Source organism: Cavia porcellus, unplaced genomic scaffold, assembly GCF_034190915.1.
Source record: "Cavia porcellus strain 051 isolate PalLab524CR breed Dunkin Hartley unplaced genomic scaffold, mCavPor4.1 scaffold_12, whole genome shotgun sequence".
Taxonomy (NCBI): Eukaryota; Metazoa; Chordata; class Mammalia; order Rodentia; family Caviidae; genus Cavia; species Cavia porcellus.
This window is the reverse complement of record NW_026947495.1, coordinates 48556904-48571429: the sequence shown is the minus strand read 5'-3', so window position 1 is coordinate 48571429 and position 14526 is coordinate 48556904. Positions and strand designations below refer to the sequence as shown.

Genomic DNA, 14526 nt, shown 5'->3' with positions numbered 1-14526 from the left:
TTGTTTTATTTGTTTGTTTTGTCCTGGGGATGCAACCCAGGACATTGCACATATTAGGCAAAGGACTTGCCCTTTAGCTCATTGCGTTTTGACTGGAATTTTCTATTATATCTTATTATTGTTGATTATTGAAAAAGTTTGAAATACACATTAAACAAAGTAAAAAAATGAGAACTGAGAAAATATTTGTAATTTATATCATAGAAATAATTATTATCTATAACATGATTTCTGAAAAGAGATTCTTAACATTCACCATAACTTTATGAGAAAAGGAAACAGAGATATGAAGAGATTAAAAAAAAAAAAAAAAAAAAAAAAAACAAAAACAAGGCTAGGGATTTAGCTCAGTGGCTTAAGCGCCTGCCTTGCAAGCAGGCAGTTGTGAGTTCGATCCCTGGTACTGATTAAAAAAAAAATGCTTTTAAGCCAAGGAATAAATACTCAGTGTTACTCATGATAGAAGAGGTAAGAATTAAAAGTACAATAATACACAGTTTCTTATCAAATTGTCAGAAATGTATGAATTTTGAACTGTTTGCCACAGGGAAAACAGGCATTTTCATATACTACTTCTAGGAATATAAATCATTATCTTTTTGTGGAAGGGATTTGGCATTAGTAATATGCTATATACAGTTAACTTTTTTTTTTTCAGTTAACTTTTTAAAGACCAATAAGATATAGGAAAGTAAGACGATCTAGGAAAATTTAACCAGAAAATATTTTGAATGACTTATGCTGGACTACTTATTGAAAAGCTGTAGATTGGAAATAATCCATGGGTCTTTCATGAGGGAAATGGTTGACTAGCCTGTGATAAATCCCCACATTTATGAAATACAGACTAAAACAGTAATTTATAGGTTATTTTATTAAGTGGAAAAAATGAGGTTTAAAAGACTGTAATATTATGTATTTTATCAGGACCATTTGTTTGGCAGTAGTTCAGAAGAATAAAAATAATAAAGTAGAGAAAAATGAGGACAGAAAATACAGGAAATAGTTTAACAGCTGAATGGTGCACACTGTAAAGGTGTAACAAAATGTATCTAGATAGTATCTATACATTTAGAAATTATGCTGTGTATTTTTTTTCTTCAGCTCTAGAGATCAAACTCAGGGCCTCATACATGCTAGGCAAACATTGTTTCACTAAACTACATTCCCAGTGCTAAACAATATATTCCTTGGGTCAAAGCATAAACTATATTGGAAACAGAAGTTATTTTCAGTTGAGTGGTAACAACAACAACAAAAAAATATATCAAAACTTGTAGGAAAAAGGTATCTGGGTGTAGTGACACATGCCTGTAATGTCAGCACTGGGAAGGCTAAAGCGAGAGGACTGCTGAGTTTGAGGCCAGCTGGGCTATGTAGTAATACAGTTCAAGGTCAACCTGAACTACATAGTGAAATCCTGTATCACACAAAACAAAACAAAACACCCTTGAAGTACTGGAGTTGAAGTTCAGTGGTAGAATATATGTTTAGCATGCTCCAAGCTCTGGGTTCTACCCCTATCATGAAAACAAACTAACTTGTGGGAATAATTTGTTCAGACTGAAATTTAGATCCTTCCATGCATATAATTAAAAGACAAGAATCCCCTAAAAAGCACTGATCTAAAAATCTATTATAAGATATTATAAAAATAATTGCAGAGCCAGGTTTGGTGGTTCATGCCTGTAATCCTAGCAATCCTAATTTCTGTGCATTTCAGGCCAGCCTAGCTACAGTGAATTGAAGGCCAGCCTAAATTGTGCAGTGAAACCTTGTCTCAAAAAGACAAAATAATACTAATAATATTAATAATAATAATGGCAGGATAACTTCATGGAAGAAAGAAGATAGAGATAATAGAGGTAAAACTAGAAGTTAATTAAGAAACAGTAAGCACACAGAAGGTGAACATAATGTTAGAAGTCAATGAAGAAATAGAAAATAAACATATACTAGAACAATGAAGCTACAAGTACGTTGTAAAGATTTTTGAAAATGATAAATTCCTAGTAAGAAGTATCAGGAAAAGAAAGAGAGGGCTCAAGCTGCTCTTAGTGAAAATAAAGGAGACATTAAGATCTCACAGTAAGATAACTGAATGTTTTGAACAACTTTATATTAATATATTTGGAAGTTTAGGTAAAAAGGACAAATTACTGAAAAAATTTAACATATTAAATAGACAAAGTAGTCTTACATCCATATCTAATAACCATAAAGTCTTTGCATTGTAAAACTTCAGGCTCAGGTTTTTCTTAATCAATACAAAGAAATAAGTATGACCTTCCACAAATTCTTTCAGAAAACAGACTAAAAGAGAACATTTACCAATTCATTTTATGAGACAGCATGATCTTGATACCCAAGAATGACAAAATACTGAAAATAAAGGCAAAATATCCCATAATGAATGCTAAGTTTAAAACTGAATTGTAGTTCATTATTTAGTCTCATGTGGCCAATGAGCTTACTTGACTTTTTTCCCCCCAGTACCAGGGCTTGAATGCAGGCTCTTGAACATGATAAGCAGGCTTTCTACCACTGAACTATACCTGTAGCTCTGTTATGTGTTCTAATCCATGCCAAGCTTTGGATAAAAAAATAGTGAGATAATTTATATGTCATCTAATTGGTACATATATGACCTGGGCCAGTTCACCCCTTTGTGGACAACCTGGTCTTCTGCTCCTGGAGGTCACCATATTGATGCCAAACTTAGTGGGCACACTTGATAGGCATAGTGCATTGCAGCCCACAACTCCTGGACTCTAGCAATCCTCCTACGGCAGCCTCCTGAGTAATAGCTGGGACTAATGGCATGAACCACCATGCCCAGCAACGAAATTATATAGCTAGAGATTACATAGTTCATAAGCTTGAGGGCCTAAAATATTATTACAGGACTTTAGAGAGGAAACCATGTTTCTATGAGTTTAACAGTCTTCCCTTTCTAAATACTATTAGTAATACAAGCCAATATTCTTTAGAGAATAGCTAAGTCCATGTTTGTTGCAAGAGAAAATAAGACTGATCTATAATACACTATTGTACAGGAAAAAAAATACTTTCCACATTGGAGATGTAGCTCAGTGACTCGGTATTAGAATGCGTGGCAAGCATATACAAGGCTCCAGGTTTGATCCCTAGCTCATCCCTTTGCCTGAAGAAAAGCAAGAATACTTTTTAAGATGTCTGCACATAGATCCTAAAAGAGATGCCAGATTTTAATAGCATTTGTCTTTGTCACTTTCTTTATGCCTGGGACAAAATATCTGACACAGTTTAAAGGAGAAGTTTATGTTGCCTCATATTTTCATTCTATAGTTGATTGGCTCCAAGGTAGAAAAACACTGTGGAAGGGCCAAGTGGAGGAAAACCTGCTCAACTCCTGGAGCTAGGAAATACATCGGGAAGTGAAGGGAGGTAGGAAGGGAAATAAAAGGGTTCTAGGCCACACCCTCAGAGATCTGTTTATTCTGCCAGACTCTGCCTTCCACAGCAAACCAGTTTTACTGCCCCCCTAATCCACCCACTACATGATGTTCCAAACATATGATGGGGGGGGGTACGTTTTAGTTTTAAACCATGATTTCTGTAATTGGCCCAATTTTGACAATTCCAACATGAAAAGACTATGATTAGAGTGACTCAAACCAGCCAAATCTGTAAAGGTATAGATCTATAATGCTTCAAAAGAGCAAATAAATTGTGTTCAGTAAAATCATACTTATTTGTATTGGTCATCTTTCTCTCACTGTGACAAAATACCTAGGAAAACCAAATTAAAAGATAAGAGATTTATTATGGCTCATGGTTTCAGAGATTTCAATGCCTAGTCTGCTGATTCCATTGTTTCTGGGCCTGTCATGGAGCAGCACATCTTGATGGAAGGACATGACAGAGGAAAGCTGCATACCTTATGAGAACTAAAAGCAGAAGCACAGTGATATATTTCTTCCAACTGGGCCTGCATCCTAATAGTTTATTCAGCTTTGAACTCATCAGTGAAATAACCCAACCCATTGCTGAGGTTAGCACCTTCATGATTCAGTCATCTCCCTAGGCTTCATCTGTCAACATTGCTGCTTTGGGGATTGTCATCTAAGGCTTATATCTAGATATACCTCCAAAGCCTCATGCATACAGAGGTGGGGCTTTTTGGACTGACTGGATCATAGGTATGTAATACTGGATTATGGATGTCTGATAACTAGATTGGTCCCCTAATTGGATTATTTTGGTTCTGGGTGTGGCAGAATGGATTTACTGAAGACAGAAGACTCATCCTGATGTGAGTGGTACCAACCAATAGTCTTGTAACCTGGATTGAATAAAAAGGGAATGAAACAAGAAGGAATGGTGCTGCTGCTGCTGTTTCTCCTCTTATGGCTCCCTCTGCCATGCTGTCCTGCCTTGGAACCAGCTGACCATGGACTGAAACTTCTACAAACTGGGCTGAAGTAAACCTTTCCTCCTATAACTTTTGGGTGTCAGGTATTTTGTGCCAGCCATGAGAAAGTAACTTAAAACAAGGATCAAGGCTTTAATACATTAGTCTTTAGGGAATGCTTTATATTTAAACCATGAATATTATTTATGTGATTCAATCAACATATCCCAGTTACTAAGTAATGTAAAAGTATAGAACTCATGGTTACTGCCTACTTGATCACTTATCTAGGTTCAAGGAGTAGATTGTGGTAAAAAGACTTATGACACTTGTTCTTAGGTTGCGTTCAATGTAAGAACCTCCCAAATGAAAGTATGTTTTTTGGGCTTTGATTTTTTTGAGATGGGGTCTGGTTATGTTGCCCACAGTGTCCTCAAATTGAACTCTCAGACTTAAGTAAGTGGTTCTCTTGTTTCAGCCTCCAGAGTAACTAGGACTGTAGAGGTGTTCCTTTCCATCTGGTTTACCTGTATCTTAAGGGAACTTTGCAAGGAATAGTAGGGCCTAATTGGGACAAATACTCAGGAAAGGTTGAATTTTGAGATTTTTTTTGGTGGGGGGAGGTACTAGGAATTGAACCCAGAGCCTCACATGCTAAGCATGAGCTCTAATACTGAGCTGCATCCCTCCACTCCAAGATTTGAGATTTTTATAATTCACTTGCCTTTTAGCAAACTCCCAAAACTACACTAATTTTATTCCAGGTTAGCTGGCAAGCATTGCCTGGAGTCTCAAACAACAGAAATTAGGAAGCTATCGCACTGCCCTTATTGCAGAAGAATAAAGCAGATGCTAGTTATCTCTGAGAAAAAATACCCTCGTGGGCCAGGGATTTAGCTTTGTGGTATAAGCAACTACCTGGAAAGCATGAGATTATGAGTTCGATCTCTGGTCCTTAAAAAAAAAAAAAAAAAAACTCTGAAACTGGGCATAGCGGTATACATCCATAATCCAAGCACTTTAAAGGCTAAAGTAGGAGGATTGTAAATTTGAGGCCAGGTAGGGGTGCGTAGCAAGTTCAGTAGCAACCTACTACATAGCAAGATCGTTTCTCAAAAAAATAAAAACAAATTTGACTCTGCTTGGGATTACAACTTTGGGATTCCACAGGAGTCCCAAGTCCACAGGATTTTTTACAGTGTTTTCTAATTTCAGTATGTCTTAATTAAATGAAAGTTATATAATGCTTTATGTAACTCACTTTAGAAATTTACTATAAAGAAAAAGAAAATATTAATAGTGGCTGAAATTTTTATGCAACATGATATCCTTTACATTATATTATAAATATATTTAAGTATGTGGTAGAACCATATAAATTAGTAAAGTTAATTTTTAATACATATGTAGTTGTAGTATCATTTCTTCCACATTTCAATGTGCTTTTTTTTTTTTATCAGTACTGGGGATCGAACTCACCTGCTTACAAGGCAGGTGCTTATGCCGCTGAGCTAAATCCATAGCTCCTCAATTTGCTTTTTAAAAAATTCAGTCTTATATTTTAAAGCACAGTTACTATTCTCTTGTTGCTGGAAAACTTTTTAAATTCAGTTTACTTTTTTATTATAGTGTATTCACACATGTGTGTAGTACATAAAGTTTACATTCTTTATGAGAAGTTGGTACATATACATAACCCAGATTAATTCCTTTTTTTATTTCCATTCCCTTCCTTCCTCTACCTGACCTCCATTCATCCCTTGGAAAACTTTCTTATCTGCCAAACTTTAGAATATTCATTTACACAGAAAATAAAATAGTGATGTCTAACATGATAATATATGCAAAAAGTCACAGGTCCCAGAGAAGAAAATGAGGTGAAGAATTTTCAGGTCTGTTTAAAATGTGACAGCAGGATGAAATTGTTGGACAGTTCCAAAGATAACCATTTTATAAGAATGGAACAATATAATATTATATATTAGAATTAGTCATTTTTAAAAACAATTCTTGGTATGATAACATACTATATAGCTAGTAGAAATAGGAATTAGAAAAACATTGTTCCCTAGATTTAAAAAATGCCATTAGCATTTTCAGTCTTTGGCCTTCATTGCATAAATATATCAGGTCATTTACAATATGTAAACTAGTTTTACTAATATCCTGTTAGTTTAATCAATATCTTGGTTATCTCTGGGGAGAAAGTGGCACTGACTGACCATACTCCTGATGGGTTCAGTGGAGCTACACAATTTGTTTCTTTTATATAATTGATAAAATTGCTAATTATATAATAATTACTATAATTTGTTTATTTTCACCTTTTGAAAATTGGAACTCTTATCTCTGAATTCGTTTTTAAAGTATTATCTCCTGGGATTGGAGATGTTGTTCAGTGCTAGAGTACCTACTATATGGAGTCCTTAGGTTTATTACACAGCACCCAGGAAAGAATAACAAAAAATTATATATATAAACTTTTCTATGTGTGTGCTTATACGTGTATAAATCCCTCTAGATTCACTTTAAAAAGTATAATAGATAGTGCTTTCTAGAAAGTTGGTTCTTAAAATCCTATGCAGTTGTTAATTGTTTCATCTTCATGCATATCTTTTTCATGCATTGCTTTAAGATGATTCTTGAAAAGTGTTCCTAGCCAGGTGTGGTGGCACACACCTCTAATCCCAACACTTGGGAGACTGAGGCAGGAGGATTGTTGCAAGTTTAAGACCAGCCTGGACTACAGAGTGAATTCAAGGCCAGTCTGAACTGCATATCAAGAGCCTGTCTCAAAGAAGAAAAGAAAAAAATTGTATTCCTAAAGAACCCTAGGGACCTGATTAAATTATAGAACATTAATGTAAATCAGCAGTTCTTATTCTAAACATTGACAGCTTACAAGTAAAGAAAGTAGTTAAGGGAGGGCTAGATATAGAGGACTGCTATAGTGAGTATGACAGAAAATAAAGAAATGAAGCATATTGATTTTCAATTTAGAACAGTGTGGACTGTTCTTGGAAAAGCAAGCCTTTATTACAATCTGAAATCTGAGTTAAACAGAAAATATGGACAGTGGGTTAAAAACAGCGTTTACGCACAAATGAATGATAATTCAAATATCTTCATTTTTCCATCAGAAAATAGAGTCCAGAAGACAGTATATCTCTTAAAAGCTCAAACAATAAATTGGTGAGCCCATGAATTCTGTGTTCAGTGGAAGTGTCCTTCAAGAATGATGGCAAGATTAAGTTAGTTTTATAAACGTAAAACTAAGAGAAATTTGTCTTCAGCAGACCTGTACTACAAGAAATGATAATGGAAGTTTATCATGTGAAAAAGAAATATTAACAGAACAGTTGGATCTTCTGAAGCAAATGAGGACATCAGAAATGGTAAATATCAGGATAAAAATAGAAGACTATGTTTATCCTCTTTTATTTTGTAACTAAATCTATGGATATTTAAAGCAATAATTATAACATTGACCTTTAGGGTTTTAATTGTATTTATTTCAAAAGTATACAGTAACACATATCTAGAACTATGAGAAATTACATAAAACTATGAGAGAATATGGTGTGTTGAGGAAGGTGATTAAAGACCTAAAGATTGGCAATTTAACAGGTAAAATAGATACACAGGACCAAACTATATTGCATACGACAGGTAGACTTAAGATTTAAAGAACTCAAGTATGTTAAAAATGAATGGACAAAATTATCTGAAAGCATTAAAAAGCAAGGAAGTCTATATTAGTATCAAGTTCAATTGCTTTTAAGACTTGAGGGTATTAGCAGAGATGAAGAATGGTCTTTATGATAGAGAATATGTTTCAGGAAAACAGTTATAAATGAGTGTTGAATACTATCTTAGAAATACATGAAGCAAACATTTAGATAATAGTGGTATTTAATATTCTCAGTAATTGATAAAACAATTAAAAGAAATCAGGAAAGATTATAACACTAACATAGAAGATAATAATAACACTATGAAGTACCTCCGCTGATAATCATAGAATGCTACATCCAACAACTGCCAAATACATATCTTTTACAAAGGCATGTGGTGTGTTCCTAAAGATAGACCACCTGGCAGAAGATAAACAAATGAATAAATTTAAAAACAATGAAATTTATATAGAGTATGTTTTCTTACCACAGTGAAAACAAAATATAGTTATTAAGATTGAGATGGGAAGATATCAAATATTTCAAACTTTATTTTTTTATTTCAAACTTTAATAAAAATTCCTAAATAAATGACAGGGGAAGAAATAAAAAGAAAATACTTTGAAGCCAGGTATGGTTGCATAGATCTGTAATTTCAACACAAGGGAGGCTGATGTAGGGGGGTCACTATGAGTGCCAGCCTAGGCTACATAGTGAGTTCAAGACCATCTGTAACAACACAGGAGGGGCCTGTCTCATGCAAAATGAAATAAAACAGAGCTTGGAACTGCATGGAAATGAAAGTAGAACATATCAAAAATTTGGAAAGGCAGATAAAGCAGCACTTACAAGGCAAATAGCTTTAATCTTAAATTAGACAATAAGACTGATGGTATAGCCCTTAGTTCAATACCCAAAGGAAGTGGGGCTGGTGGTCCTACAATTAATGACCTAGATTCTACTTTAAGAAGCTTAGAAAAGGCAAGGTAAATAAAAAATGTAATAAAGAAAGAAAAACAGACATCAGCCACACATAAAAAAATCAACAAAATAGACAAACCAAAATCTGACTCTTTAAAAATGGTACAGAGGAATGAAACTCCCAACCTACTCTACTATGTCTGGTACGAGTTTGTGTTCTCTACAAGCAGTGAATGAATTTTAAGGACAATGGAGGTTAAGGGTAGAATATATTTATTGAGAGAAAGAAAGCTTTTGTCTGAGAGAGACTGAAGGGGTCCCAAGTGCGTTGTCAAAGACTGTCTTTTCTAGGGACTTTTATAGAGTAAAATCATGGGGTGAGATGGGTTCAAGTTAGGGAAAACTGGGAACTCACAAGGCATAGAGGGGGCAATAACTGTTCCAGAAAGGGGTTGGGATGGTGACTTCTGACTTCCTTAAGGTGATAGAGACCTGTTTAGAATATCAGTCCTTAGAATATGGGTGCATTTGTTTGATCTTTTGTCTTGAGGCCTAGCCCACAGCAGATCTCTGTCTTTCCCACAGTTGCAAAGTTTCTGGGCTTCTGCACTGGCTCCTTTGAGGATTTAGCCCTGTCTTACTGCATGTACTATTTCTAACTCAGCTGTCTGAAACAAAAGTATAAAGAAAATTGACGTGTTAACCAAAATGATCAAGAAAAAAGAAAAAATACAAACTATCAAAGATGAAAGATTTATCGCTATAGTTTTTATAGGCCTTAAAAGTAATAATTTTGGGGGCTGGGGATTTAGCTCAGCGGCATAAGCACCTGCCTTGCAAGCAGGCAGTCGTTAGTTCGATCCCTGGTACCGATAAAAATGAAAAAGACAAAAAAAAAAGTAATAATTTTTACTTAAGCAATCAAATTCAGGAACTTAAGATGAATAAATTCCTTTAGAAAAACAATAGTCAAAATTAATACAAGAAACAAAAATCTAACATTGTTCACAAACATTTCAGAACACATGAGAAATAAAAATATTATAAAGCCAAATGTATTATTCAAACAGCCGTTATTACCAAAATCTGACACATATTACTGAAAAAAAAATTAGACGAGTATTCCACATAAACATAAATTTAAAAAATACTTTATGAGCCAGGGATTTACCTCAGCAAGCTCAAGGTTGTGAGTTTGATGCCTGGTACAAAAACCAAACAAAACAAAAAAAAAGAACTTTACACAATAGCATGTTAAATGAAGTAATGTATAAAACTGACGGTAAATGGTAAGAGGGTTTAGTTTAGAAATGTGAGCTCAGTTAATTGACATTCTGTTAATTTTTTACAGTAACAAAAAGAAAAACCATGCAGTTATTTCAAAATGTGCAGAAAAAGTTTGAAAAATTCCACACACACTTATGATAAAAATCAGATAAGCTATGAATAATAGGGACCTTCTTAATTTGATAAGAATATCTACTTGAAAACCTTCCTTTAACATCATATAGAGTGGCAAAACACTATTTTATTCCGAAGATTAGAAACATGGAAACAGTGTGGACATTCACCACTTACATTTAACTTGTATGAAATGCTGTTAAGTATTGAGTTTAATGCAAAGTAATAATCCAGAAACAAAAATGTGCAGAGAGACCTCAAAAGAAGAAGTAGCATTGTTTCTCATTTCAGATGATAAGATTTTTTACCTAGAATACCCAGAGCCTGCAAAAACCTGTCCAACAATGAGTGCATTGAATAGAACTATACGATATAAGACTAAAGCACAAAAGTCTGTGGGGTTTTTGTTTGTTTGTTTTTAGGGACATGGTCTTGCTATGTAGCACAGGCTGACCCTGAATTCTCTGTGTAGCAAGAACTTGAACTCATGGTGATCCTTCTGCCTCAGCCTCCCAGTGCTGAAATTATAGGTGTGTGCCAATACAACTAGCAGTTGTATTTTGTATTTGGTACACTCTTGGATTTTGTTTTCTTGGTGTTGCTGATTGAACCTAGTACACGCTGCTGCACTACATTCTGAATTCTGAAAATATGTTTTAATTGTGCCAAATGAATACTACTTAGGAAACGTATTTAAAAATCTATCCATAGTCTCTACCCAGAAAATTTGAAAACACTGATAGGACAATTTAAAATGATATGGGTTGTTGTTACTGTTATCATTGTCATTTGAGGCAGGATCTTGATGTGTATTTCAAGTGGATCTTAATGCTAGCCTCACACTTGTGACAATCATCCTGTTTCAGTCTCTCAAGTGCTGTGATTACAAACGCACACCACTACATCCAGTTTCAATGAAATAAATGCTGATATACCATCGTCATGGATTGCAACATTCAAGATTAGTGAGACGGTGCTTCAGATCACATTGCCCAAAATAACTACTAAACTGTTTGGGAAGGAAATGATAAATTAATTATAAAATCAATGTGGAAATTAAGAACAAAACAAGACAAGCCAATGCACTTTTTAAAGTGATAAAATTAGTGGATATATCCTGATTTCAAGACTTACAGTGAACACTCTGTAATTCTGTAATGTGAAATGATATGCCTAAGAACAATGGACAAGAATAGAGTTGTTTTAAATTAATCTTTATCAAAGATGCCATGTAATCTAGTGAGGGAATGAAGAGTCTTCAATATATCTTGTTGGTGCAACTAGCTATTCATATGTATAAAAAACTATTAGATTCTGCTTTACAATATAAATAAAAATTAAATATAAGTGAACTACAGATTTAAAAACTTAGCATTATGGGGGCTGGGGATTTAGCTCAGCGGCATAAGCGCCTGCCTTGCAAGCAGGCAGTCATGAGTTCAATCCCTGGTACCGATAAAAAGAAAAAAAAAAAAAAAAAAAAAAAAAAAAAAAAAAAAAAAAAAAAAAAAACTTAGCACTATGAATCTTTGAAGGAAAAAGTCAAGAGAAAACTCTTTACAGCATTTGAGATGGGAAAATTATCCTTAGAACTAAGAAAGCATGAACTATAAAAGAAATGTTGACTTTTTTAAAAAATCAAAATTAAACACTTTTCCTCTCTGAAAACACTCTTTAGAAAATCAAAATGTTGTGAATGCATAGAAAGGAAATTATTTATAAATATATACAGGGATGTGCTTCCAGAATATAAAATATCTTTAACAATTTACTAGTCAGAGGAAAATGGCCCACTTAAAAATGAACAAAAAGAAATAAAAAATAGTTTTAAAACAACAAACAAGGCATAATAACAAACAATTTGGGCAAAAATTTTGCTGAAACATGTCACAAAAAGATACATGATGGGTAAATAAGCACATGAAAATATTTTCAGCACCATTAGCCAAATATAAAATACTAAATAAACCCAAATTAGACCCTTTTCACATTCATTGAAATTGTTAACACTAAAAAAAAAAAAAAAAAATGATCTGGACATGGTGGCTTTCTCCTGTAAGTCAGTACTCTAGAATGCTAAGGTAGAAGGATTACCAATTTAAGCCTACCTTGGGCAGTGATAACCTGTCTCAAAACTTAAAAAATGGAAAAAAAGAACTTAAAAAAAAGGGAGATAGGGTAAGGATATAGTTCAGTGCAAGGCTCTGAGATACTAAGTGGGAAAAAAAAGACACTAAAAAGATGTCAGTATTGAAAGTCAGGATGAATCTGTCAACCAGAACTTTTCAAACATTGTTAGTTGACATGTAACACTGTACACCCTTCTTGGAAAATGGTTTGACAGCTGCTGCTTCTCCATCTCCTCTTTTTCCACTTCTTTCTCCTCCTCTTTGTCCTTCTGCTCTTCCAACTTTTTAAAAAAAAAAATAACAACAAAAAGGCTGGGGATACAGCTTAGTGGTGAATGACATGCCTAGCATATTTCAGTTCCTTTACAGTGGATCCCAATATTGCAAAATAGTTTTTAAAAAATTTTAAAGCAATAAAAGAAAACTGGATAAATTAGTCTTCACTAATGTAGATATATTAGGGAACATGGTAGAGTGGTGAATAGCAGAGAAACAGCTGCTTCAAGATTTGATGTCCAGACACTGGAATATAGTAGTATGAGGGGGGAAAAAAGGAGTGAAATGAGTCCCCAGGCCCAGGAAAAAATCTAAAGAAGAATTAAAGCCCATGGAGAGAGTAAAGAAAGAGAGTACAACAAAGAAGAAGAAAGTGATGAGCCCTGTTTTCTTTCTGAGCCCTGACTTAATGGATGGGAGGGGTGAATGCAATCTCTAGATGCATAACGATTACTGGTGACTACAGAGGCCTCCATAGAGACACTAGAGGAATGGAGTAGTGGACATGACAGATTCAGTGGCTGGTGAGTTATTAGTATTTAGATGTCCCCCAGGAGAGGGTGAATGTCTAGTATCCATCTTGGAGAGAGGCCAACGGAAATCAGAACTCAGAACAACTGCAAATTGGCTCCATCTGGTGGCTCCCAAATTGACAGGATCAGGCTACTGAGTTCCAATTAGGCAGCAGATCAAGAAGCCAAATCCAAGCCCATGAGAGGTCAGGGATCCAGGTGCAAACCAGTAGCGGGGTAAATTCAAGCCAGTGGAAGCCATGTGGACTATTGCAGACTGTACAAATTTAGTTCTATCCTTCCAGTCAGAAACCAGCCTGAATTGCAGTGGAACTAAAGGCACAACCTTCTTGGTATTATTCACTACCCCATAGTAAAGCTATTGCTGGCTTGCTGGGATTAATCAACTCAGAACTAGACTCTGTCTGCCCACTCTGTGTACCTGTGGCAGCAGAGGCACACCTTGAAAATGGATTTTTTTTTCTTTTTCGTTTTTCTTTCTTTCTTTCTTTTTGAGTTCTTTAAAAATTATTTCTTCTTGTTTTTACATGTGTGAACATAGTTTCTATTCTTCTTGTTGTTCTGTTTTGTTCTTATATTCTTTCTCCTTTTTCTTTCCTGTTTTCTTCACATGTTTCCCAAAGTTTGCATGGTGTTCTTTGGTCCTCCAGTTATGCTTTTAGTCTCTTCCTCCTCTGTTTATTGGTTTTGTCCCCCTAGTCCCTTTTAAATTTTCTCCTGAGGGTAAAATTGCCATATTGAGGTCTTACGTACTGCATACAATTTTTTGGTTTGTTTTATATTTTGTTGTTTAACCACAAATATAATTTATACAATTAAAAGCTACAAGTTAATAGTTTCCTCAGTTTATCATTTTCTAGACTATTTTGATGCTGTTGTTAATTGCTGATTGTACTGCTTTAGCCAAGGTGACATAACTGTTTTTCTTCTTGGTATGACAGGAATGAGATTGCCTAACATTATAAAAACTACTATATACCCAGTGGCAAAGGAGCAGGGACTAGCATAGGCAGCAACTTTTCATTCCCATAAATTGAAAAGGTAGGATATTGCAACACAAACACCCACAACTATCTCTGGATATCTCTGCGCAGTAATCATTTCCTAAAGGTTCTCAATACTAGTCATAAACCTGCTTGCCATAAGCTATTTACAAGCATCAACCCAGGAATTAAGCTCAAACAAAACAAAACAGAAAA

General features: G+C 34.7%; 1 long non-coding RNA gene across 1 annotated transcript in view; it reads left to right on the top strand.

Annotated features, from left to right (window-relative positions):
• The window catches only part of LOC134478374 (uncharacterized), a 91209-nt gene extending 78487 nt beyond the window's left edge, over positions 1–12722 (top strand). The window contains exon 2 of the long non-coding RNA XR_010051002.1: positions 4260–12722. This is a non-coding gene — a long non-coding RNA (uncharacterized LOC134478374). The remainder of the gene's footprint in view (positions 1–4259) is intronic.
• The last annotated feature ends 1804 nt before the right edge of the window (positions 12723–14526 follow it).